We start from the raw sequence: 26,055 nt of genomic DNA on the forward strand, positions 1-26,055 counted from the left end.
TTTAAAAAGAGGGAGGGAAGAGGATTTATTAGTTTATTGCACAGCCAAGGAGCACCAGTGAGTTCTGGGAGACACCAAACCATGGGAGCCTGCGTCAGGTCTGGTTGCTCTGGTCACACCTCTCCTTACAGTCTCCTCTGGCCAACAGCTGGCACAGCAGCTGGAGCACTGCACCACTGTGCCAGCAAGGCTAAGTCCCACATGACAACCTGCTCCTGAGGAGGTAAAGGCTAAGGTTACAAAGATTTCTTTCAAGTTTTTTTCTTAAAAAAAAAAAAAAAGTTAAATTTATAACCAACTGAATAATCTTGGTTCTCTAATTAATTCTCCACATCCATCATGATATAGTCTACTTTTATTCCTCTGTGCTATTTTTTCCCTTGTTGTGATCCAATTCATCCCACGTAGTGTAATGATATTCCTTGCAGAGGGGAAAGAATAGTGATGTGATTCTTCCTTCATTTACTGTGGCCTTGCAATGCGGTGCTGATCAGGTCTTTTTCCCCCTACTACAATATACAAGAAATACTGGTAAACCATTATGCATTTGGTGAATTTTCTTTTATAGCTTCTGAGCATTTTCCCTTAACTTCTAGTTTTTGATGTGTCACAGAGTGTTTTTTTAAATTTAGTTTTGTCTATAAACTTCCCTACAGTCAGAAGAACTATTGTGTCATTTAATCAATGCCCCTAGCACCATAAAAATTTTATTATTATTACATTTTTCTCACTACTAACATATTTTAAAATGTTGCAGATACCTTAAGTGATGAATTAACAGAACTTTTATTGTGAGATTAATTCCTCTTTGAGATTTTCCTGATGGAAATTTTTTCCTGACAAAAATAGTTTCTTTAAATTTTTTTTTAATTCACATTTCTGCCTCATGACTTTGTTTCTATGTCTTTTTTTAAGCATCTTCACCAGGTTCACTGCTCGTAGTCAAAACTTGGCAGGCAGTAAGGTTTTCAGTTAATCAGCATATACACAAATTAAAGCTTTAATTCAAGTTTAAAGCTTTTAATTTAGCTCCTGAAACATTTTCTCCCAAGTACCAGGCATTTTGACAGTGATGTTGCAGGGGCTCAGACACTGCTAAGTTCTAATGAACTATTAATCTGAGCCACATAATTTAGCTTCAAAGCATTCAAAAATCAGAATTCAACTACAACTAAGACTGCAACCTGCTACCACTGTTAGAAAAGTAAAGGCAGAGAGAAGATTATTACAAGCAATTTTAAGATAGCTAGTGAGACCTTATTTTAAGAGATTTTTTAACACTTTCCTTTCTTGTATCAGTGAAAGGAAGCTGAATCAATTATGAAACCTAGCCAGAACAACAGAGAGTCATATAGCCCTTAGATAAGTAGTGGTTTCAGCATAGAATTCAGCATCTTAAAATGTAGCTTTTAAGAGAAAATTTTAAAAAAGGTTGTGCAATCCCCCTCACTGGAGATATTCAAGAACCATTTGTATGCAATCCTGGGTAATGTCCTTTAGGATGAGCAGGGAGGATGGACCAGGTTACCCACTGTGGTCCCTTCCCACCTGATCCATTCTGTGGACACAACCACAGGACCTCCAAAAGGAAATATCTGTTGTTCTAATACGGCTCTGAAATGCACACTTGGAATTAAGAAATCACAGACAAGGCTTCATGTTTGAATCTTTAAAGAACCTTTAGGCCATTGTATAGCATTTATATGCAAAACATGTCTTCGCTTATAGGTCAGGCAGAATGCACACAAGTGAGAAACTCCTAAAAAGACTAATGAAGAGCAACAGTTACCCTACATGGATTTCAGATATTTTATTGCAAAGGTTTCGTACACAGTGTGTGCACAGAAGAGATTTGAACCTGGGAATAAGCCCTTTTACTAGTAGAAGTGAAAGGTCTTTGGCAGATGTTTTACCAGAAACTCAGTATTTCTGTCCAATTTCTTCAGCTTATGAGGACAGAAGGACTCCAGCCCCATTGAGCTCAGTACACTGAGTGTCAGCCTGCCCTTGGTTGATGAGGAAGCTGGAGCCAGGAGAAGTGATGGGCTTGCTTCACATTCAACATCCAGGCAAAGCATTTTAGAGACAACTGGGGTGGAAGATGACATGAAAAAGAAAAATTTGAAAATTGCCTCACAATTTTGCTGTCAAATCAAAAAACCCACCAAAAAGTTAGGAAGAGCTGAGGGAATTATAACTCCACAGGGACTTTGTACAACTGGAGTAGAACTGTCTGTTCCTGAAGATGGCTTTCATTCCTCCAAAACACACAGGTGTCTGAGGGGAGGGCCTGTGGGCAGGATCTCAAACATCAGTTTAAATCTACAGAGGACACCTAAAACCAAAGGATGAAGCACTTCCTTATAAATTGTTTACAAAAATTATTCCACCTGCCATAGCCATGCAAAAAGCAAAGCGTGAATTTATAAAATGCATGCAACTTCTCTTATCTGAAGAGGTCTTAATGCACAATGTTCACCAAAAGCAGAGTTAACTACTGTCTGCATCACAAAAGCAGGAATCTGCACATTGATTGCACATTGATTTAGAAATAGTTGGTGACACTGCTTTTTCATGTGGCTGATGACACAGTAGAGATCGTGACAACAACATTTTATCAATTAATCAAGATATAGTGCTTAAGCTGAATCAAAGGAATGAGCATTCCTGGAATTAGAAGTGACTTTGCATGGTTCGTTAGAGAAAGCAATAGCTGTCATAAGACTTAATGTACTTAACAGAAACACATTTTCTTAATTGCTTGTAGGCACGTACATGATCATAATAAATTCCTAACATGAGACAAAAAAAAACTTTTGAAACACTTAGCTGAGGAAAAGAAAACAGCCACCACAGATCTCTACCATATATTGCAAACATTTTTTTTAAGCAAGTCACTCTAATTTCACAACGGAATGAATAATATTATTCCAAGTATTCCATAAAACATTTTATGGAACAATTTCAGGCATCCTTCACAACATATTAACTTGCCATTCAATTGAGAAGGATTTTAAAGCCAATGTAGAAAATGGCAAACCTTTTTCTATGGCCACTGATGATGCAAACATGGATATACGAAAATGTTTAGTATAAACTGTTTGTTACTGCATGATCAACATGGGAATATTCCATGATGTTCAGGACACTGATAGAACTGAAAGAAATGCTTGAAAATGTGAAGTGTGTACTGCAGTCAACTAGCTTCAATTTGGTCACAAATCATCTGTGACAACATTATGACTCTACTGCTAATGATGACTTTGGGATACACCGTTCTGCCCACAGATAAATGGAGAAGGAAAACAAATGGCTTCTTGCCAATTGCCTTCATCTATACAACACAGCAATGCATTCAAAGGATAAATCAACAGATACAATTTGGACTGTATAGCAATGATTTTGACTTTTTTTCCTGGAATTCCAAGTTTCACAACTACTGGAGATCCTAAATCTGGTCACTGAAGCAGTGAGGTAGGGTAGCCTGCACTGCAGATCTTCCCATGTCTTGTGATTGACAAAATATTAAAATGGTTTTCTGTTAAAAGGAGTTCCTACAGAATGGTGGGGATTTTCACCTTGAAACTTTTAAGTTATTTAAAAATAGTACATTTTGGGATGAAGCAGGCATATTTTGGTGGCTTTTATTTTTCTCAAAAACTGAATACTTTTTTAAAACCCTTCCAAAATTAGAATACTCCATATGTGATGAAGTTTATGAACTCATAGAAAAGTAAATATAATAGAAAAAAAAATCAGGTTTGTTGGTCAAGAATGCCATTTCTGTTTAAAAGCATGACATGACATAGCAGGTGAAAGTGGAAGTGAAACATTATTTAGAGACATAAAATCCATATAAATTCCTCTTTTAATTGAGGACCAACAGTATAACACTTTAATCTATTCACTTCCTTAAAAAAATACAATTATTTTTTAAGGAAGACATAGAGATTCCTGAAAGGTTGAAATCTGACAAAAAGCTATATCATAAAATTATATATGTGTAAAAAAAATTTGTGTACTGAACAATTCAGTAAGAGATTATACAAATTTCAGGAATTTTGCATTAGAAAATAGGTAATATTCAACCTTAAAATCTTGTTGTTTCAGGTTATTAAACCATATGGGTTATGAACCATTTTATTATGTCCAGCTTAAGCTATACCCAGACTAGTTCTTCCAGTTTTGAGGGGATTGTTTCAGTGAGCTAGTTTCTTTCTAGTTCTTATATATCCATTCCATAAAGCTGTCAGCTCTACTCTGTTCTTCATTTTTGACATCAGTAAATGTTTCACTAAGATATTTTCTCAAGCAGAAACATCGTCTGTAGAGTCAACAACTTTTTAAAGAAATCCCATTTATTTACTTCTCTCTGTAATGTATCCAGGTTAGATTTTCATTTCATAACGAGGAACTTTTGTGTTGACAGATTCCATGCAATGTACTGACATTAATGGAATGTGAAACATGTGGGCATAAAAGCAAATAAATTAAAACGGCTCTTAACATGTGTGTTTATTTTGCTAGCACAGGGTTTGAGAAAATGCGCATTAATTTCAAATAGCTGTGCAAAAAATCATCTGGTTTTGTGCAACAAGTTGTAATCCTTGTTGACAGGTATTGAGCTTTACTTTTGCCAGTAACACTACGGCATAGTTACTGTTAACACTGTAATAGACACACAGCTAAAGCAAGGAGAGGATAAAGAAGTGGCTTTTGTTGTAGAAAATAAGATAAAAAACACCAAATAGGACAATTTTAGTTTTCTCCACTCCCACTGCTTACTTTTCCTTTCATACATGTTAGCACACTTCTTGTATATAAACATAAAGAAAAATGTATATGTTTCTTTGAAATAAAAATAAATAAATTAAAGAACCTGAACTTGGAGTTCAAATTTTAGTTCCTCCAAAGGTGTTCTCAAACTGCATTGATGTAAAAGCTCCATCTCTGACTGCTCGGGACAGAGGCCAGTGCTGTGTGCCAGGTGCAAGGAGCATGGTCAGGTTGGTGTGGGGAGGCTTTTCTGCCTACCTCTCTGCAGATGCCACAGGACCCCAGCAAAAGTGGCAAGAACAGGTACTCTGTGTAGTCATCCTTTATGAGAGACTTAACTTGATGGCAGACCCATGGCAACAGATTTTCCATCATGCCTTTTATGCAGCACAACAGCTCTGGTACTAAATTTCTTCTTACAGCTGGGCTTAACTTAGTGAGAACTCTGACAGGGACAAAATCATCCTCCTTGACAGAGCAAGATCCCCAAGGAGAACTTGAGTACATGCATGGAGGGAAGTGATTAGAAGTCATATTTCAAAGCTCTCTACATAAGGAGTAAGAGTTTCTCTATTTGTAGTTGCATGCTTTTTTTTCCCCTCACTGCAGAAAAAGAAAATGTGAGATACATTGCCAAAGCCTGACAGTAACTAAAATTTGAACTTACTCAGGTTTACAGAGGGGCAGCTAGCAGATCTGTGACTTCAAGCTAAGGCCAAGTTCTGTCTAATGTTTTCCTGTGCAGCTGTGATTTGGAAAAACAATACCTCCTAGAACTTGCAATGCAGGTTGTTGTTCCCAGTGCATGTTCACTGAGATTAATTTGAACAGAATTTGTTGTTTAATCTAAAGGTTTCTAGCTAGTTGTACCCCAAACTTATCCCATTATAACTTAGGAATTTCTGCTCAGCTGAACAATTAATAGGGAGGATGAAGGACAACAAAAAGTCAGGGGAGTGATGGTGTAGGTCAAGAGCTTGAGGCAGGTGTGAGAAGCCCAGTTAGCATCCAACAACAGAAAAAAAACTATACTTAGCCTCACACTCAAAAGAAAAATGAAGAGTGCTTGCAACAGTGTGACTCACACCATTCTTTAACCAAGACAAAAGAAGAGAAAAAAAGGAATATAAAAGTTGGCAGAGGAAAAGCAGCTGCTGAGGTAAGCACTCCCAGCCTCAAAGGAAAAACTGGAAAAATTATAAAAGTGGTCAGAACAAAGAATCTGTGACAGTGGACCAGAAATCTGAATGCACACACAGCCTGTGGCTTGGTACTCATGTACCCCTTGGCACTTCATGCACCCCAAGTACCCACTGCTCCCTGGACAACAGAGAAGTCAGGTGATATTAGAAAGGAGTACTTATCACTGCTTAGTTTTGTGCAATTTTTTTTGTTCCCAGAAAGTTTCTCCATTAGATTTGTACTATCTTTACCTTCACTACCAACTGTTTGATTACTTGCTGTCTAGGTATATCCCTTCTACCACAGCCATGACAGTGAAGCAGAGATAAAAGGGTGAGGGACCAGAAGAGGAATAGCTTAGGTGAGGGCAGAGTTTCTTTTTAAAAAGAAAAGTTGTAGGTGAGAAAATAGTAATTGTAGGACAATGTTCAGTCAGTGGAGTGAAGTTTTAAGTGCAAATTAAAGCTCAGAGGAAAGTGTAACTCTGAAAGTGGGGTTGATGCCAATTAAATAGAAATGCAGCCTGAAACTCTCTGCAGAAGAAACAACGGTTCCTCAGCTCTGTCACTAAAGTCTGTTTCCTTCACTAGAAGATGCCTTTCTCATTAAAAAAGCCACAGTGCCTTGTTCTCATCTCAAAATAACTCAAAATTTTCTTCCTTTGGTTATGACTATTCAGTTCTTTGTCATGGCAGGAAACCGGGTTAAACTGAGTTGCTGTTGTAATTTTCTGGAGTCAATTTGAGGTTCACACAAGCACATCAGGGAGAAATACATAGAGCTCCATGGTGTATTAGAATGGACTCTGTGTGTAATATCCCCTCTTCTCCACACCTATACCAAAATAGTGCCAGAAACAAGCCAAGAACACTACCAGTACTTACTGCTATTGAACTTATAACTTTGATTTGTCAAGTAATTTGCAGATTATTGAAATGCTGGTAACAGCATTAAAATTACTCCACAATTATTTCCCTCTGTTTGCTACTTTGCAGATCTTTACTGTTTCCTGTGGCACAAATCTCCATTCCCTGTCAAAGGAATTTGTTACATCTTTGCCTTTTAAGACCCTAACTGGAGATTGCACCAGGATATACAGCCAGGTAGAACCAGGGATCAACCTGTAAACAGACCACTTGTTGTTTACTGTCTCTGTTAAAAAAGGAAGGACATTACAAAAAAAAAAAAAATATATATTGGGAGGTTATAGTAGGTTAGAAATGGACTATGAATCAAAAACATGCTGCTTCAAGAAACTTCAATCCAACTGTGTGATGTACAAACAGAAGCTTCATAAGTAGCAAAAGATGAAATTTTTCTGTTCCACACAGTACTGTTGAGAACCTGTCTGGAGTACAAATCTGCAAAAATATCATGAAGATCACAGAAGAAAGTAGCATTGTTTCTGAGAGCTTTAGAAAACAGACTGATAAGAAATTATTTCCAAGAATTTTGTTGCTTCTATCTAGAAGAGAGAGATTTAAAGGAAAAGAGGTCAAATGTTTTCCACATCTTCCAAAACAAACAGTTTTCATAAACAACTGCAATCAATGTTTTCATTTTGCACCAGACATGGAATGGAAGGTTCTGTGCCACAGAAGATAAATAATCAAATATAAGAGAAAAACACCTTGCAAAGGTAGTGATATGGTAAAACATGGATATTAGGAATATATGGCACTTCCAAAGCAGTGCCAAGAGCATCTTCCCCACAGAAGGGAGGTGGCTAAAAGGACTTCTTCAAGACCCCTACAGGATTAATAATTTCTTTAGTTTGTGCCCAACTTAAATTCTACACACCAAACTTTCACAGTATCCCACCAAGCTGCCCCCACAGCCAATTTAAAAATGTTGCTGTTATCACCAGAAGCTCCTAGACAGATTTGATTCATCAAATATCTGTTGATACTAGCTGCCAAGTAGACAGCTGTCCTAGTAAAGTCCTCCCTTTCATGGTTCCTCTTCTTTTGCTGGTAATGTTTCATGCTAGTCTAGTACATACTGTATATAATCATCTTTTTCTCCTCATTTCTGCTTATAGAAATTTGCTGTCTTCACAGAACTCAAGCACCTTTTGCTTTATTTTATACTGTACATAATATAACTATATTATCTCTATAAACCGTATGTTAAGCTGAATTTTACAATGGAACAGCTGCCTCGGATTTGGTGGGATGGTTCAAAGAGCTCTGAAGAGCACTTACTCTAAAATCACTGGAGCAGGTTTGTATTCCTCTGACAGAGCGCCCAGTGAATGTTCAGCAAGCACATACCTACTCATGATGTGATATGAACCAGGTGTTAAGAGGAAAACAGGATGGACATTTGAATGGGGAGGTGTTGTTTCAGTGATACTGAAAAGAAATTATTTTTAATCAGGAGGTGTTGATTGCTGCTTTAATCCCAGCCTAGATTTTAACAAAATTGTGTCACATGAACAGTATTTTCACGCCTTTGCCTTCTGACTGAAAAGAAGATTAAATGAAAAAACAATGTGTAATGTACTCCTAATGATTTATCCTGTAAAACTGTGGTACTCAAGCTCAGCTGAGATCTATAGTCATCAATTTAAACCCCTTATCACCTATAGCGTTCACACACAAATTATATTCCCTGCAATCTCATAAATTCCAATTAGCTTTAACTCTGATGCCTTACAGTTTCTGATTAAGCAGCTCAAAGTATCTCACTTTGCTGCATAATCCCTCAAGAAGGAAAGTAGAGCATTTGAATGATAATCTGATATAACATTAATAACCTACAAGTATTATGTTCAGACCTGATATCCTTAATTAAAAAAATTACAGTTGTCCCACTTGGAAGTTCCTAAGAAATTAAAGGACAGATAAAAATAAAACATTTACAAAATGAAAGCAGCTCTTTAGCAATGTAATTGCTAAACCCTTAAGAAAAAATCATATCACAAATGTGTTTTGTACTAGTGTAGTTCACTGTATAGAAATTCAGGAGCTGGCATGTGAATTATGCACTTACTGGTTTTAACTGGAAAAGTACTGAAGGGTTTACTGCATTGCTGGTATGACATGTTGCCTGCAACCAGGAGAACCCACTTTTCCTTGAGTTATTGTTTGGTCTTCCTTTATCTAATGCTGCCTTTAAAGATACAAAAGCCAGTCGCTTCTCACATTTTACAGTTGGTGCCATCAAAGACAATGATCTGCCATACTCGGTTCTTTCTTCTCTTCTGTGCTAGGCTTGTCCTTTTTATCCCCAGCCTTTATGTTATGGCTACCAATTTGCTTTGTATTTCCTGCTGGCAAACCTTTGTGCTTTTTTTTCACCTGTGCAGATTTACTCTGTTCCTCAGACAGGCTTTTTGAGTGTTACCTTGGAAATGCAATTTGAATTTCCCTGGGCTAAACTCAGTTTGACTGTATATTCCCAAATATTTTTTGCAGTATTACAGCATTCTGACTATCTTCTTAACTCAAAGAGAGGCCTATCCTGTGTCAACAACAATAGCATCCATTTCCACTACTCTAACTTTAAGCTAGACTTCTTGCCACATCTGTCTGCACTGAGGCAAACCCTCCAGATTTAGTGTTCTTGCAGACATGTAGGGTGCTACATACACAAATAATGATGTGCAACATGTTGAGCTGGTTTTAAAAGTATCCTTTTCATAGGAGCTGTTGACCAAAAATTTAAGAACCAATATATTTTGCCTTACATAAAGCAAAACCTATAATGCATGGATTCTTTGCCATCACCTTCCTCACTTACTTGTTTTTCACTTTCTCTCTCCTTCTTTCTGCTGGGAAAAAGTAGGGGAAAGAGTGAATAGGAAGCAGTGGAGTAAATGGGGCAACTTCTCAAATTTTCCTCCTTCTAAAGAGTCTCGTTCTCTGTTTTCTTGCTCTCCCTCGGTCTATCACAAGCACAATTTTAAAATAGAAAGGAAGAAAGTAAAACAAGTTCTAAATATTTTCTTTTAATCTCCCCTCTCCCTTGCCACTAAGAAGGGGAATAAACCAAAGAGATGCACATAAGAATGATGGGATCTTCTATATTTTCAAGACAATCTACTCCAAAATCTTCCCAAATTAAATCACGTCATTCAATTCTGATCATAGATATCTGTAAGGTACAAGATACAGTAGTTTTCTTTTAAGTAAAGTGAGCAACTTGAGATGTTATTTTATGCCTGAAGTTTGACTTTCATATTCAGTAAAGATCTTCCTTTTCCAAAGGTGACAGAGAAATAGCAGCTGTGGACAGCTTAGTTACAGCTGAATCTGCAGTAATGCCTTCTGCAGGAATCTCCCTGTCTTAAATATTCATGGAGTTTTTACCCTCTGACTGTCTCTCTTTTCAAATTCAATTTGCCTGCAGCCTTTTGCAGCACGACACATCTCCCCAAGGAATTCACCTCTGTATTTCAGAGGGATATTTGCCTTCCCTACATACACAGAAATTGCAGCTCCTCTGCTGCATCAGAAGATTCTCAGATCCGTGTGTGAACTTGATTTGTTGTGCATTCGGTGGTTGCTCTGTGAAAGATCCCTAAGCTACGGAAGAGGAAGGATTAACAAAGAATCCATCTTCAGGAGAACAGGGCAGAAATTCAACCCCATTGCACTTGGGATGGGTGGCTAACACAGCCACCTGCTTGTGGCCACACCACAAAGCAGGGAATATTCTGGCGATGGGGCCCCACACAGCTCCTGCCATCCTTTTCCCTATGAAACCTCCATCTATGCCAGACACCCACAACACCAGACAAGCACACGCTGGAGACCTGCAGCTCAAAACCACTGAGCAATGAGCTCTGGATATTTATGGTCCCCACGGATGCAGCATCTCCAGTGCTGGGCAGTGCAGGTGTCAGGCACTACACACAGCTGGGTGGGTGATAGGGTGATAGAGGCATGTTTGTGCTGCCAGGCTAAAGGCAAAAGTACAGTTTGGGGTCACATCTGTACTTTCCCCCTGGACTTCCCACAGGATAGCATCTGCCAAAACACAGGCATATGTTCTGTTAGCCAGTGTCAGCAAACTGCGTGGTGATGGCCACATCTCTCCTTTCAGAAGCAGAGGACTTTATCACAGTAAATTACTACAGTACTAAAGAAAAATCATTAATTGGTTAAACCCCTCTGAAGAATTAGATCTGAATTTCTATTTGTCTTTTTTCTTGGAGAAAAAAAAAGAAAACTAATGCTATTTCTTTAGCTGTGACAGAAAACAACTGAAAAAATTATTCTGAAAGTTGAGAAGTATTCCTTTCTTATAACATTATAGCAAACTTTCTCAAACTGAAAATGTTACAGTGAAAATGCAATGTACTTCTGCTTGCTCTGCTATAAAGAACAGTAATTCCTCCCAGGAGAGGACAGCAGCACTCCAAGAACTTTTGTTGTCCTAGATACAAGGTTACAGCTATCACCTGGCAGCAGCGATATATTCAGGAACATACTCAGGAATCTTTGCTAGAAGGGAAAAAAAAGAGCAAACACCTGAAACTCCCATGAGATGCTCTTGACACATGTTGCAAGGCATTAATAAGCTGTGATCCCACGGCTTCTATGCTCCAGTTGCGTTGTCTGGAGAACGCAAGAACTAGTGGGACTGCATGTCCAGAGGGTCGGTTTTTTATTTACATTTATTTTCAAGTTTATAAGTCTCAAGTGTTTTTTCAACAACCTGCCTTGGACCACTACCAAGGGGATTATCTTCTGTACAATAAGTATGATCTGGTTTCAGCCACCAGGACACAAGACTGGGGCCTAAGGCTGAGCAGGTCAGAGAGGAACAGCCACCACAAACCTCAACACTACTGCAGCATTTTTTGGGAGTGGAGCAGCACCAGGCAAGTAGGTGTTCTTGGGCCTAGTGACAGTCAGAGAAATGGATTCAATTACCTGCCAGCTCTTCCAAGCTGCCTCTAGCACAATTCTGAATGTCACCTGGACCTGTGATCTGACCATTCAAGGAGTGAATTCATTTCTTTATGAGTCAGAATTGATCAACTGCTCAACTGTATAGAAGCAGGTACAGAAATCTGTCAGCTGAGCTCTAAAGTAAAAACTTCAATCACAGAAATAGAGATTTCATAGCATCTTCCTAAATGCCCTGGTATTTGTCAGTGTCTGCATACTGCACCTCTTGTAGTTGCCTTTTGTATGCATGAAGTCCTAACTTAGGTATCTCATAGAATGCAAGATTGGGGTCTTATTATTTTATGGTCTCTTAGGACAGAAGACTACTTCAGTTCCATAGGCAAAAGAAGAAATCCTTTACAAAGAGTAGAAAGTCCCCCAGTTCCAAAGTTTAGCACTGAGAAATATTTTTCATATATATATTTATGCAGTATGTGCAAATGTACTATACACAGGATGTAATAAGAAGTAGGGTACTAATTTAGTATGCAAGTAGGAAATGTTAAATTAAGTTTTCAAAACTTGATCAAACTCAATGTTTGAACAGACTCGACTTACTCATTGTTTAAATGCTAGTCCAGCCTGTTTGGTAGATTTCAGTTACCTGTTTTCTTTAAGCAAAATGTAGTGATTAGTTGAAGAACTGTATCTTTTGTTTCCACTGCAATTTCCCAGCTTTACCAAAACTGTCTGCTCTCAGATACTTTTCTCAGTCATATTCTACATACCAACACAGGTTATTTTGCAAAATGTATTCAACAAGGAAGTGTTAACTCTATAAAAATATAAAAACCCCAAGCCATATCAACTCAGCTTCCTGTATACCCTTTGCTTTCACCAATAAAACACCAGTACCTTGGTTATGACCTTTGCTCTGACTCTGTGCATGATTTAAAGCATATCCATAACAGCCCAGCTGGCATGTAAACAACTTCTAAAAGTTAATGTAGCAAAAACTATGGAAGCATTATATGCTGCACAGTAAATGTGCTCTTAACTTTAAGGGGCATTACAATTGCTCAGCATTATGCAAAGTGTGAATCAGCATAAAGTAGGTAAGAATTATTTTTGTTTTCACCAACACTTGAAGCTCTAAATTATGTTGAGTGCAGCTAATTATAGGATAGTTCTTTGCATAGGGAACAACATATTGTTGCAGAGGAGTGCCCATATTTATTATCACCTCTTGACAGAGGTTAAAAAAGTCTGCTTATAAAATATTTTCTAGTTTTCTGTAAAAAAAAATTGTCTTTGTTTCTTATCAGTCTATTCTGTTTCTCTCTGGCAAAAAAATATATTTATTTTCCCCAAGCTGTGTTTGTTTTACCCATCACAATAATCAGTAAACTATTTCTCTGTCTTTACCCTGATCTATGAGATTTTCCACGCAATTTTGTCTCCTGGTGCTGGTCGGGAGGGGGACAAATTGCACAGCTGTACTTGGGAAACTTGACATGTAGCCAACAGAATGCTGGAAATACTCTGTCTCCTCTTGGAAGTGTGTAAGGTGATTATCACCATACACTTACAGAAGCAATTAATCCCTGCAGGTGATAACCAAGGTGATCATGCAAGTACTTGCAAGTATAGATGAACCCATCAAGGAACTACATGGAAATAGACAAGTTTATCATTTATTCGGAGCTGAGCACTCAATTCCCAGCTTACCTCAAAGGCAGAAACTCTGTTTCAGGTCACCCTTTATTCAATAAAAGTTATTTTGCTTTTCTATCAAGTGCAGCAAATTATTTAAGCCTCAACTTTAGTGGAAGGGCAATTTAATTAATTCACAGAGTTATTCTTTTAATTGGATTTGGGTGAATCAACTTTTCTGAAATTCAGAAAAGGGGGTTATTGGCTTGACTTCACAGATGTTATTCTTACATTTCAGCTAGCACCAGAAGCAAGGTTATTTCTCTCTGAGGATGTCAGTCTGAGACAGTGGCATCCACTGCATTTTTATTATCTTACTAATATAAAAAATCAAGAAAATGGAATGTTAAAATCAAACTCTCTCCTTCTGGATGCATTTTTAAATGATGAAAATATTAATTAGACTGACACCAAATTGAACATCAGGCTATATCCTTAACTGTCAAGGAAAAAAAAAGTCAATTAAAGGGGAAAATATTCACATTTTGGTGATGAAATATTCTTGTCAACATCATCATGCAGCTGTGGTGATTGATCCACCTGAGCTCAGGCTGGTAGATGACACCAGAGTGATGTCTGCAGAAGTGTTGTCAGTTGCCTTTGCTGTATTAAGTAAAGTAAATTCAGTAAAACAGTGAAGAACAACCAGAGTAGCCTACACTAAAATAAAAGTAGGTTCCTCCTGTATTCTGGCAGGACTAGGTAGTTGAGGATGTATTACAAAACCATGACTGAAGCAAACAAAAAACTCTCAATGACAACATTCTAACCGAAATCTTGAGATGTGAGACATGCAAGAGATGCACTCTATCAACAAGAAGGGAAAGATTCCCTGCCAAGGGAAGGATTTTTCTTTATATCTTTTTGAAGCAGTGAATTCTTGAGTCATTGGGAAGCACAGATCTATTATAGTCTCATTTCCAAATATTAGGAGCTTCTGGATGGTGCCATAATGTAAAAAAAAAAAGTGAACTGCTTTCACTCCCTTTTCCTTCCGAGTGCACAGGAGGGAGTTGGCAGTGTGTTTTTGTTTATGTATCATGTAAAAGCCTCATCTGAGTCTAGGACTGAGCACATGGTCCCTGATATCCTCAGAGATGGTGTGAAGCAAGAACAGGACACAGTTTTTTCCTACAGAAGTTTCTAAGTCCAATAAGACAAGAAATACTGTAAAAAGAAACAGAATGCAATGGGGGTAAAATAATGTCACCCTGCCTACTCACTGCCAGAGCTGCAACTCTGCTTCTCTTAAAACCATGAAAGGTGTTTTTGCACCTGTTTCTACAGGATCAGCAGTGAACAGTGTCAGAAAGTCCCTCACAATGGGGACATTCAGTGCTATCAAAGAGACTATGTATCTGAACTTCTTAAATAACATAAAAAACCCAACCCCACAATAACATAAAGTTCCTCTAATGCCAATATAAGACAAAACTGGAACTCAAGTAAGACAACGAATTCACATTCTATGGCTGCACTTGTAAACACCAAGGTAGATGTTGACATTTAATTTTCTCACATTTATATTCCTAAGAGAAATTACAGGTTCAGTTTACACAGATTTATTGTCTTAATTGCTTAGTAGCTCTTGGTATAACATTCAAAAGGTCAAAAAAAAAGAGTTTTTAATACATATTGTGAGGTTCTGAGTCCCTGTAAATTACAGTTATAAAGCCTTCCCTCTAAAACAAAGAGCAGTCTAGATGTGAATGTGCACAAATGAAATGGCTTCAGAGGTGGGAAGAAGAGGTAAGGGCTGTTTTAAGACACGTGCACAAAAGCACACTCCTGGAGGTAAATGCTGTCTTCTTGGGGGGTAGAAATATGGGTGCATAGTTGCATCTGAAGTCTTCAGGTGTGAACTTCCAATTGCCTTTCCTAAGCAAAGCCCCTGTAAGGGAAGGGGCTTGTGTTTCTGTTCCTAGGCAAGTCTGATAAGCTCATCCACTCCCAAGCCCTGGGACTCAACTAATGTTTTCCATTCATACTTTGTGCCAATGGGAAAATTAGGGGGTTTATTAAACAAAATGTTTTTGTACAAAGCTTTGCTTTCTTTCAAATGCTTTCAGATTCTGAGGAAAAAAAAAAAAACCTGTTTGTTAATCAACTATATATTCTTTTTTTTCCAATTAAACGTCAGTATTTTTAGCGACCATTTCTTTTCCAAACAGTTCTAGTAGATATCTTATGCCAATGACTAATTATGTAACTGATGATCATTCAGAGGTTAATCTATGATCATGTGTGGTGCAGGTTAGCTCTGCTGAAGTCCAACAAGCCACAGTCAGGCAGCAAATTTTCCAAGATACAGTGAAGTCTGTGTCCTCTCTCTGTTGATGCCAGCCTCTTAACCTACTTAATTAATTAATTAATGTACTGAGTTTTATACGTCTCCTTTGCCATTCAGATCAGGGCTGCATGCACCACTGGCCACGTGAGCATGGGCAGGAGTGTATTCTTTCTTCTAAATTCCTTTGCACATTTCCCTCTTACAAAAGGCCTGAACAGCTTATGAGCTGCCCACTGTGGCTAGACAGGAAATTGCTTCAATCAAACAATTTCCCACTCTGCGATGATGATAGGTACTGTGACTTCAGTGCAGGACTCCTGCTGCTAATTTAGCTTAATATGAACGTGCAACATCACAAAATCATTTGCCAACAGCAAAGTTAGGATTCCAACCAGAGCTGTTGCCATGACATGAAGGGGAGTTTAGTCTTCTAAACCAGGGAATGATGTTTTAGCTGGAAATGCTATTGACTGTGAAAAACTTAATCTGAAAATAAGGATATGGAGTTTTCCAAACTACAGCATGTACATTACCAAACCAGTATGGCATTACACTGACCGTGCTCTAGTTTCTACAAATCCTACCTTAATACCATAATCAGTACCTTTATTTTGAATTCAGGTTTTCATCTGATTTTGATGGAAAAAGAAATGTCAGAAAATGGTATTCTCTGTGCTTCCTCAGACCAATATTGCTCTTAACAAAATTCCCTGCGACTGTACAAGTAGAAAATATAGCAGCATTTAATGTTTTGTTGTCATCGTCTAGACTATCATATTAGAGTTGGATGCTAGAAATTAGAAAAAAAACCTCTCCAGAATCTAATTCAATGCAAAACACTTGCTGTCATCTGCCTATTTTCTAAAGCCCTCATTCACAAAGTTCCCTGAGGTAGATTTCTTTGGAAAGGGAAGGAGGTAAGATGATGAAAGAAAATTGTCTCTTTGCTTCAACCTGTTTTTAGTCTACCCTTTTCCTTGCTGAGGCTTTGCTATTTTCATTTATTCTGCAGAGAGTTCTACAAATACTTCGTGTTTCTATTGTCCCTTCTTCTATACCTTTAGTAATAATCCAATAAATTGAATCTTTCCTGTTGAGTTAAGCCCCTACACTTGTTGGGGTTTGTTTGAGACCTGGTATGTCCTGCATCGATTGAACAATAATACTAAATTGTGTGTGTCTGCAGAGGCAGACCCCATCTTTGACCCACAGAGCTGCACCATGTAGGAATGAAAACCAAACAGGACACTCCAACCAAACCTGGGTGAAAAAACTCTACCAGCCCTCAAATCCCTATGTGATTCCAACCTGCTTTCATTTTCACTAAGAGGCAACTTTGGGGGACCAGCCTTTTACACAGATGAAATTTAAAGTTCTATGTAGAACTTTCATTCCAAACTACTCTATGCTGGATTTGCTTAAGGAAAAAAAAAAAGTCTCACTGTACATTTGCATCAAATAGTCAGTAATGAGAAACTAGTCAGCACCTCTCCACTCACAGTAAGTCCTCCTCAGATTGCATCCACTCAACTTGTCCTCTCTCAGGGTGTGTTTAGTGCTTTATCACTGCTATTTTTCAATGCCTCTTGTCCTCCACATTTCTTCAACAGCAGCACTGCTATCCCTGTGTGGCTTGCAGGATGGGCCACTGCTTGGCCAATAACACTGTGAGGAGAAGATGACATGGTTTCTCTCTTTCCAAAAACGCTGTAGCCAAAGCAGGTCACAGCTGAAGGCATTGCCTTTTCCTAGCCTGGCTTCTGTGTGCTCTTCTGACATCCTTCAGACCAGACTAGCTAGAGCAAAGAGACTGGGAATTCTAAATCCTTTAGCAGACCATATAAAGTGATAACCTTCCCTTTAAGCAAGCGTTCTGTTTTATTATTAGAGCTCTGTAGCTAGACAAGTTGCTGCTGCACACAGATTTATTCATCTTAAGTGTGAGATTTGCTTTTCAAACCAGAAGAGGATTCTAAAAATTTTATTTAGGACAAAGCTTAAACTATTAAGCTATTCCAGTGTGGGTGTAAAATATAGCACCAGATCCAGCACAATATTTTGTAAATAAATCTAGAGAAGCAGACTCCTTGCAATTTCAGATCAGTTTTTGAAAGCAATTTCTCAAGGCACTTCTGTGGCAAGGAGTACGTGAACTCAGAAAAGCAGCACAGTGAGTGAACAAAGGAGTCAAAGCTAGGGTAGCCAAATGTACAGACTTCTGCAATGAAAACACATTCAGTAGCCCATAAAACATACTGATAGGGCTGAAATCAGCAGGTGTAACAAATATAGATAACATTCCACAGACCAGGCACCCCATGGCCATAATCTGCCCTGTAAGTCTGCCCAAGCACAGGTTCTTCTTTTTTATTTTTCCAGGAGTCAAGGACAATTCAACATTTCTTGAGACTCTGGGACATAAACAAGCTGTCAGAATTACACTTGGTGGCAGTCCTACTTTGTTTTGCTCATTTATTTTTATGTGTAGGACAAGGTAAGAACCTACAAATATTTTCCTGCCTGGAGAAGGAAGGGGGATAGTTGCTGCTTCAGCAGCTTGAATTGCCTCACATGAAGAAACTGCCCTTGCTCCTGTGCTCAAGCAGTCATGCAGTTAACACTTATGCAAATACCTGTCCATATACCATGGAACCTCCAGCTGGACCCTGTGCAAAATAAGATTGCTTGCAGTGTCCAAAACCCTGCCCCCTGCCCAAGCACACGCAGCTGGAACAGGGCATGACGCCACTGTGACTAATGAATGCAGGCTATCAAATAATCAAAGAACTTCCGACCTCAAATGAGTTTGGGAAACCCTACTACTGTGCTTTGGAAAAATATATTCACTTTTTGTCCTGGATGTTTATGGGTATGGCAGTGCCAAAGAATTAAAATGGGAAGGGTCAAGTTTGCTTAACCCTTACATACTTGTTTGCTGGACACTGTTTTCAGCAGGAAAGTCTGGACTGCACATTTAAAGAAAAAAAACCCAGAAACATGGCTAAATCCTATGAGTAATAGAGCAGCTTAGAAAATGTGTAAAAACTGCTCAGAAACAGAACAAAACAAAACAATCATAATTTTTGCACTCCAGTCTGTTTCTAGTGGCTTGTTTGCAGACCCTCGTAGGTTTCTTGATGCTTCTGTGGCTCTTACCTCCTGGGATATTCCTGTGACCATTCAGCACCACAGAGCTAAAACCAAAACCATCTGGCATATAAGGCTTCCTTATGCTAGCTGCAACAGTGAGTATTTTTCAGAATATCTGTTATCCTGGAGGATCAGGATAGTTGGGTTTGCACAACTTCATCCAAATATTGTAGATCCAACTGCATTCCATGCACACTCCTGGGCTTCTCCTCCAGAGGCTTATTTCTGTAATAGCACAATGTTCCCCTTCTAGTGCTATAAACTAAGAGAGGAATCCTTGAATAGAGACTCCCCTTAGAGTTTGGAGTTCTCTAGCTCCCCTGAAGGACTAAGAGTTTAACAGTGCCATGTCAAGTTATGTCAAGCCCATGCTTGTGGAAGACCTTTCCAGCAAAAGCTTCTTGTTCACTTCCTCTTTTTTTTTTCCTCCCCTGTTTTTAAGGGAAAAAAATCCAAACACAATTTAAAGGACTGAATATGGCTGAAATTATACTGGAGGGAACAATCTGGTCCAACTCAGAAGGTGGTGGGAAGAGAGTCCAAGCAAAAGCAAATTGTCTATCTCCTATTGTAAAATGGAAGAATAATAGTATTAATTGTGTTCCATTCTTTATGCAAGGGTTTGGCAAACCTGTCCTGACTGCTGTATTACCATCAAAGCTGAAATGCTAAGATGTATGCCCAGTGAGAAATTGTAAAAGCAGAGCAGCAAAAAGGATGCAGGGGTTGCAGGAGGGAAGATTTGAAAGGCTAACTATGAATACAACTGGGCAAAAGAAAAGGGACAGTGATGTTCTTATCAATATTTGAAGGGTCTGCATACCAAGGGGAGTTACCTCCTTCGGGAGAAAGGATGCAGTTAGTAACAGTGGATGAAACCACAAGGTGAATTTAAACTGCCCATTGTCAAGGGGAAAAAACAAAACCTCTTTACAAAGGAAGATATTTTACTAATTGCTTGGAGTGTGGAGAGCTGATCCAACAGAAGCACGTTTCTTGTCTCAGTTCTATACAGCCAGGGGCACACAGTAGCTCACCTAATGGGGTTTTTGCCTGTTCACTCCATGCTCTGGATTAAATGATCACAAATTCACTATTTGTATATATGTATTAAAACAGTTTCCAATTGTACTCCAAAGAGAGAGTTGGGGTTATTCAGCCTGGAGACAAGACCTTATAGCACCTGCCAGCCCCTAAAGGGGGCTACAGGAAGACTGGAGAGGGACTTTTTACAAGGATATGTAGCAATAGGGCAAAAGGAAAAGGCTTGAAACTGAAAGAGGGTGCCTTTAGATTAGATATTAGGATGAAATTCTTTCCTGTGAGTGTGATATGGCACTGGAAGAGGTTGCCCAGGGAAATTGTGGATGCCCCATCCCAGGTGGTGTTCAAGGTCAGGATGGATGAGGCTTCGAGCAACATGGTTTAATGGAAGGTGTCTCTGCCCATGGTTGTCAGTACATGATCTTTAAGGCCCCTTCCAACCTAAACCATTCTATGGTTCTATGGCTGCCCCTCTGCTCCATGTCCCACAGCCTGGTATCACTTCACTTTCCTCTGTTGCCAGCACAAGTGCTGCTTCAATTATTAATGAAGGAGTGGGATTTTTTTAAGCTTTTCTTATCCAAATATATTAAATCTGTCTTGGAGTTGTACTACTGTGTAATTAAATTTAATGCATTTGAGTTGGAGGCACAAATAAGGAGGATGCTGCAGTAGCTGTGTAATGATGGGATTTTTCTCCAGCTGATGACACACACCGGCGTGTTTCCAATTTTCAAATTGTGACTCTAATGGTTCATTCCTGTTCTTTAGCAGGGGGCATGTGTGAGACAGAGACACAGTGTGCAAGCACTGAGCTGCTTGTTTTGTAAAAGTCAGTAGCTACACAGCGTATGTGAACCCAGATCAATAGCTCACCCCAGAAACTGGGTGGGGGGACATTCAGAATGCACACTTTAGGTGGTAATTTGCTATTCAGTTTGGACAGTACAGAGCTTACAGACCTCCCTTGCCAGAACACACGGACCTTATGGGAACTTGGAACAACATATCTAAACATCTAAAGAGCAGCAGGAGGATGGGAAAATTAGGAGTTCTGTCCTAGACAGCAGCAGGCAGGAAGTTCACCATTCTTCAGCTTCATGTTTGTGTTTTTCTGGAGCTCAGGAAATTTCCAGTCTGGACAGTGAGGTGGGTAGCACTGACTAACTTATTTTGGAGAACCACCTACAAGTCCCAGTAAGTAATGTTACCCCCATGCCAGGAAGCACTTTGAAGAGTGCAGACCATAAAAGAGGATCTGGATCACATCTTTTCAGATTCACTGAAATAGTTCATGTATTTTGACACAGAAACATCTGCCCTACATTTTCCAGATTATTTTTTGTGGGAGCTCAGTTCTCCATTAACTTCACATTAGTGGGAACATTAATGAACAATCAGTGAATTCACTGTGAGGAAAATTAAGGTCTTGCTCTTACAGAGTCTTTCTTTATTTGTCTTGTATCATGCCATTTTCTTTGCTCAGGTATCACCTGCACAGGATAAGTCAAGCCGGATGCACCATTTCAGCAGCCTGATATTTAAGCACATAGTTACAGGAAAAAGGTATTCCCTGGGCAGCTCTTGACTCAGGATTCAGACTCTGCCAGGCTGGCAGGGCCCAGGGGTTTCAGCCATTATACAGGGCCAAAACACAAGGCTCGTCTCCTGTCAAGCATTTGGGTGGATGCCTGATTTATTTTCAGAGGAAAATTTTTGGCTTGAATCTTGCATTTTAATGCCATGCATTAAATTAAACACTACATAGAGAACATCAAGGAAGCAATTCAGCTGTCTTGTGATGAACTGATTCTACCTACCAAGTGCCAGGTATGTCTCATTGCCTTAAAATTTTCCAGCACCACAGAATATTTTGATTTCTGTTCCCCTCATGGTGGGCTTCTTGGGCACAGGGTATAAAGCACAAATGGCAGGAGTGTCCTCCTTACAGCAAAAGTGTCTCTTCAAAGTCAACATGCTCTTGGCACTTCTGTCATTTTCACTCCCAAAATGCCCTTCACACAACTTCTGACTTCAGTAAACAGTATGTTGCTAAGAAGTGAGTTGTGTTCATAATAACTCTATGAGGCAACCAGGAAAGGAGATGCATTTTTCCCACTGCCTTTTCTCCCTTGGACTGTGCAATCCCAAAACGCCCTATAAATAAAACCAGACACATAAACATGCAGGCTCCAACCTCTGCCAAGCAGTCCATGATGAGACTTCCAGTGGCATGCGGAGCCGGTCTCTTCAACCCAAAGATCACAAATCCCTGTTCTCAATCTGCCCCTCATTATAACCAGTGCAACTAGTTATGACTTCTTGCCCACACATAGTTTCTACTGAAAGCATACATGTCCATTCCAAGTCTTCCTTTACAAAGGCAGGTTCTTCACTGTTTTTTCTCAGACTATCATGGGATTTTGATTGTTCCAGGTATTAAAAGTCAGTCTCAGTCAGGAGAGAACACTGGCACAGTGCCTCGGGAAATGGCAATAAGAAGATCACTAAGGACCAGATTCTGGACCTGGCAAAGATAAGCTGTTTTCCTCCTGGAAATATGTTAGAATGAAAAGAGGAGATTTTCCATTTACATTGATTTACGAGTGGTTTGAAGGACACTATGGTCCTTTGGCAAGCTCTCCTTTTCTTAGTACAGACAGGGACACAGGTATAAGTTACTTGGAGCAGTTTTTCTTCTACAGCATGCCTGACAAACACATGGAAACAAAACAGTCTAAGAAATACTGAAGAATAAATGGGCATTAAAATTAGTACTTGACAGTGTATGAAAGGCAAAAACACATTAAAATTTTAAAGAAAACCATGGACCATGAAGACTGTTTTGGAATTTTGCTTTCTGCAAGTTTTTGCACTTGAAGTAACAAACTTCAAACCACGGATGTGGGAAAGGGTCATTCCTGGACTTACAAGGAGTTTTTGTCAAAGACTCATCTGATTCTGCATGCCTGATACCTGACTCATGAATCTGTATATCAGATCATGATAGATCTTCCTTCCCTCCCCTTTTTTTCCTTCATCCATCAAACACCAAATGCTTCTCTAGCTTCCTATACACCCTTCACTTTCCGTTCTGCAGGTCCTGCCACTATGCAGCAGTCCTTGCTCCTGGTATCTCCTCACCTTTTCAAACTTAATGCCTACTTTCATATATGCATTTTGAAACGCCTTCCTTCTTCCTTCTTTCAGAGCTCTGTCACAGTTAGTCACTGCTTGCATGTCCCAGGAATTGCTGTCTGGGCTTTGCAGGCTGCCTCCCGCCCTTCCTGTGGCCAGTCCAAGGATGCTCATGCATCCTCCCTGCCCTTGCACCCATGGAACTGGCAACCTTGATGAAGTCTTTCCTTGGTGATACCTCACAAGGGATAGCTGCCAGGGCTACATGATGTGCTAGCAGCCATACTCATGAGGAATATGCACGTTTTGGGAAGTATTCTGATCCACATTAGTCCTGGTCTGTGCTCAGACATACATATCTTCTTTTGCTCTGGGTTGTGCCAGCACATCTCTTAGAACTTTCTCACAGATGACCAGGGCAGAGCAGCAGCTATTTGGGATTTATTGGTGTGCATTAGCTCAGTGACCCTGCATGTACCACAGAAAGCTGCAGTGCCCTGTAATGTATTAACAGATACTATAAAAACTTGTGGCTGGAAGAGAGGGGATGACTTTCACCACTCAGCACCTTCATGCTCCTAATGGTAATGACTGTTCCCTCATTCCTTTCTCTCATCAGCATCTCTCAAGGAAGCATCATTAAGATGGCATATTCCAGTACAAGAAAGACATCAGGCTCAGTTCATATAAAAGACATTTTTCAGTAACGCTAATTTAACATTCAGATCAGAGGTGCCCTCAGGGATTCTTGTGCCTGCCCTGCATGGCTCTAATACTCAGCTGTAGCCTCTGTTTGCGCAACATGAATGTGTAAGATCTGGAGATGCCCAGCGAGTGTGGATTTTCTTAAAAGTTCTTAACATGTCAGCCTTTTATTACATTCCACGATACAGTGGTGTTCTGACATATGTTAGAACGGTATAAATTAAATTACATAAAGCAATCATTTCTTCGCTTGTAGCTCAATTTACAGTACTTGCTTCCCAGGTGGAAATTGAGAGTAAACTTGATATTTGGATCCTCAGTGGACTAAAAAATTAGTCAGAAAAAATTACATCTAAAATGTTTACAGAGATATCAAACTTCACTGGAAAAATATTTTATATTTTAGTAGTATTCCACTTGTTTCTTTAAGTGATTCAGTGCTTCGAGTAAATACTTTTGATTGCCTTAATTGTTCTAAAGAAAAACATTTGGATTCCAGTGATATTTAGGAACCAAAACACAGATAAAGCGGTGTCTATTAACTAGATAAATAAGAACAGCTCCTTTTGCAAATCAAGCTGTTGGGCTTTGTGATCTCTCTAGGACCTTCACAGCAGAATTCTGCAGGCTCTGAAGAGAGTACTTGTTCACATGTTGTATCTAAAAAAGAAGGTGGGAAGTAGCTCCATCACTAAGTGAAAAAGACACTACATTTCCCGCAGAACACCTTAAATTATAGTAAAACAATTCTGTGAGAAACACAGTATTTAAAATACTGGAAGTTACAGCAAAATATCAGCACAATTGTTTGGTCAACTAGTTCAGACTAGTCTAGATGTAAATGACAATTTACATGGCTGGAGGTAACATAATTCATATACTGCATTTCGTGGATCTGTCATGGCTTCCACTGTTTTAAGAATGAAGTTACAATCAACAGCTGGACCAGCTGTTGGTGATGTGAACCAACAGCTGGTGGTGATGTGAATCACCACCTTACATGAAATGAGTAGAGGGTGGGATCCAGCTCAGCAGCCCACTGAAAGACTGGCCCTAAATTCACTGCCACAGCATCAGTGGCAGCAATCACCTTTCCATCGAAGGAGCAGCTCCTCTATGCACCTACAATTAAAGTGCACATCTGTCTTAATCAGGCAAACTGGATCCCAGCAGGTAATGCCAACCAACACTCCTGGCAAGCCATAGTCACAATACCACGACTGATATTTAAGGGTCCCATCAGCCAGTGTGTCTGTGTTACTTGTTTGCACCTCTTTGCCAGTCGACATTGCTTAATTTAATGCTGGACTATTATGCATCAAGAAAACAATTTTGCTTATTTCACACAAAATTAGACCTACTGGAGAATGACTTTTACAGAACTCTTGCTTCCATACATTAAAACTTTTCTAATCAGTCAAATATAACTAAACAAAACCTGATAGCAAAAATCTTAAGTTTGCCATTGAGAAATAATTGCATATTTCTAGAAATATATCACATATTCGATAACAGACATTCATGCTAATTCATGCACTGCATAATGTTTTCCACTCTGATGGTTATAAATTACACACTGTAACTTAGTAACTTGGAAAAATGTGCTATCCCAGGAATAGCAGAGGAAAAACATAACAGCAGTCACCTGCCAGAGCCACCAACTCTAATACAGAGTTGTAACAAATAGCAGCTACATTTATTCACGTATATATATATATATATTTATATATGTAAAACTTCAGGGCTGCAGCTGTTTGATTCTGCCAAATGTATGGAAAGCAAAAATATTTTAATCATCACTCTCCTGGAGCTCACCTATTTCACAGCTCTGTGGTACTGTCTGCCATACACTGGTGAACCCATGAGCCTCTAGAAAGTACACATATATTTGAGTTAATCCCTGCCACCACATAATGCTGCAAATCCAGAAGAGATGGCCCACATCTTTGGATTCACAATTTATTCCATCAATGTCCAAGCATAAATGTAGGAAAGTCCTTATGGATTAATTTTACTCTTGCATTTCTGTTTACAAGCTACTAGAGAAATAAGAGTAAAAAGGTAGCCCAGAGAAATATGGCCAAATTATAGACTAGAACACACGAAAAAGAAATTGCTTTTGTCTTCCTTTTGTTTTCCCTTTCCTTTGTACTGATCATCAAAGTGATGGAAGTTTTTTGAAGAGGGAAAGGGAAGAAAGAAAGGATGAAGTGCCTC

At 39.1% G+C, this 26,055-nt stretch overlaps 1 long non-coding RNA gene across 1 annotated transcript; it reads right to left on the reverse strand.

Annotated features, from left to right (window-relative positions):
* Positions 1-25,450, reverse strand: LOC137469448 (uncharacterized). The gene is made up of 3 exons (XR_010996521.1): positions 24,839-25,450; positions 1,914-2,089; positions 1-215 (listed from the first exon to the last, which is right to left on the reverse strand). It is a non-coding gene; the product is annotated as an uncharacterized lncRNA (long non-coding RNA).
* Positions 25,451-26,055: the final 605 nt, after the last annotated feature.

Source organism: Anomalospiza imberbis, chromosome 2 (genome assembly GCF_031753505.1).
Source record: "Anomalospiza imberbis isolate Cuckoo-Finch-1a 21T00152 chromosome 2, ASM3175350v1, whole genome shotgun sequence".
Taxonomy (NCBI): Eukaryota; Metazoa; Chordata; class Aves; order Passeriformes; family Viduidae; genus Anomalospiza; species Anomalospiza imberbis.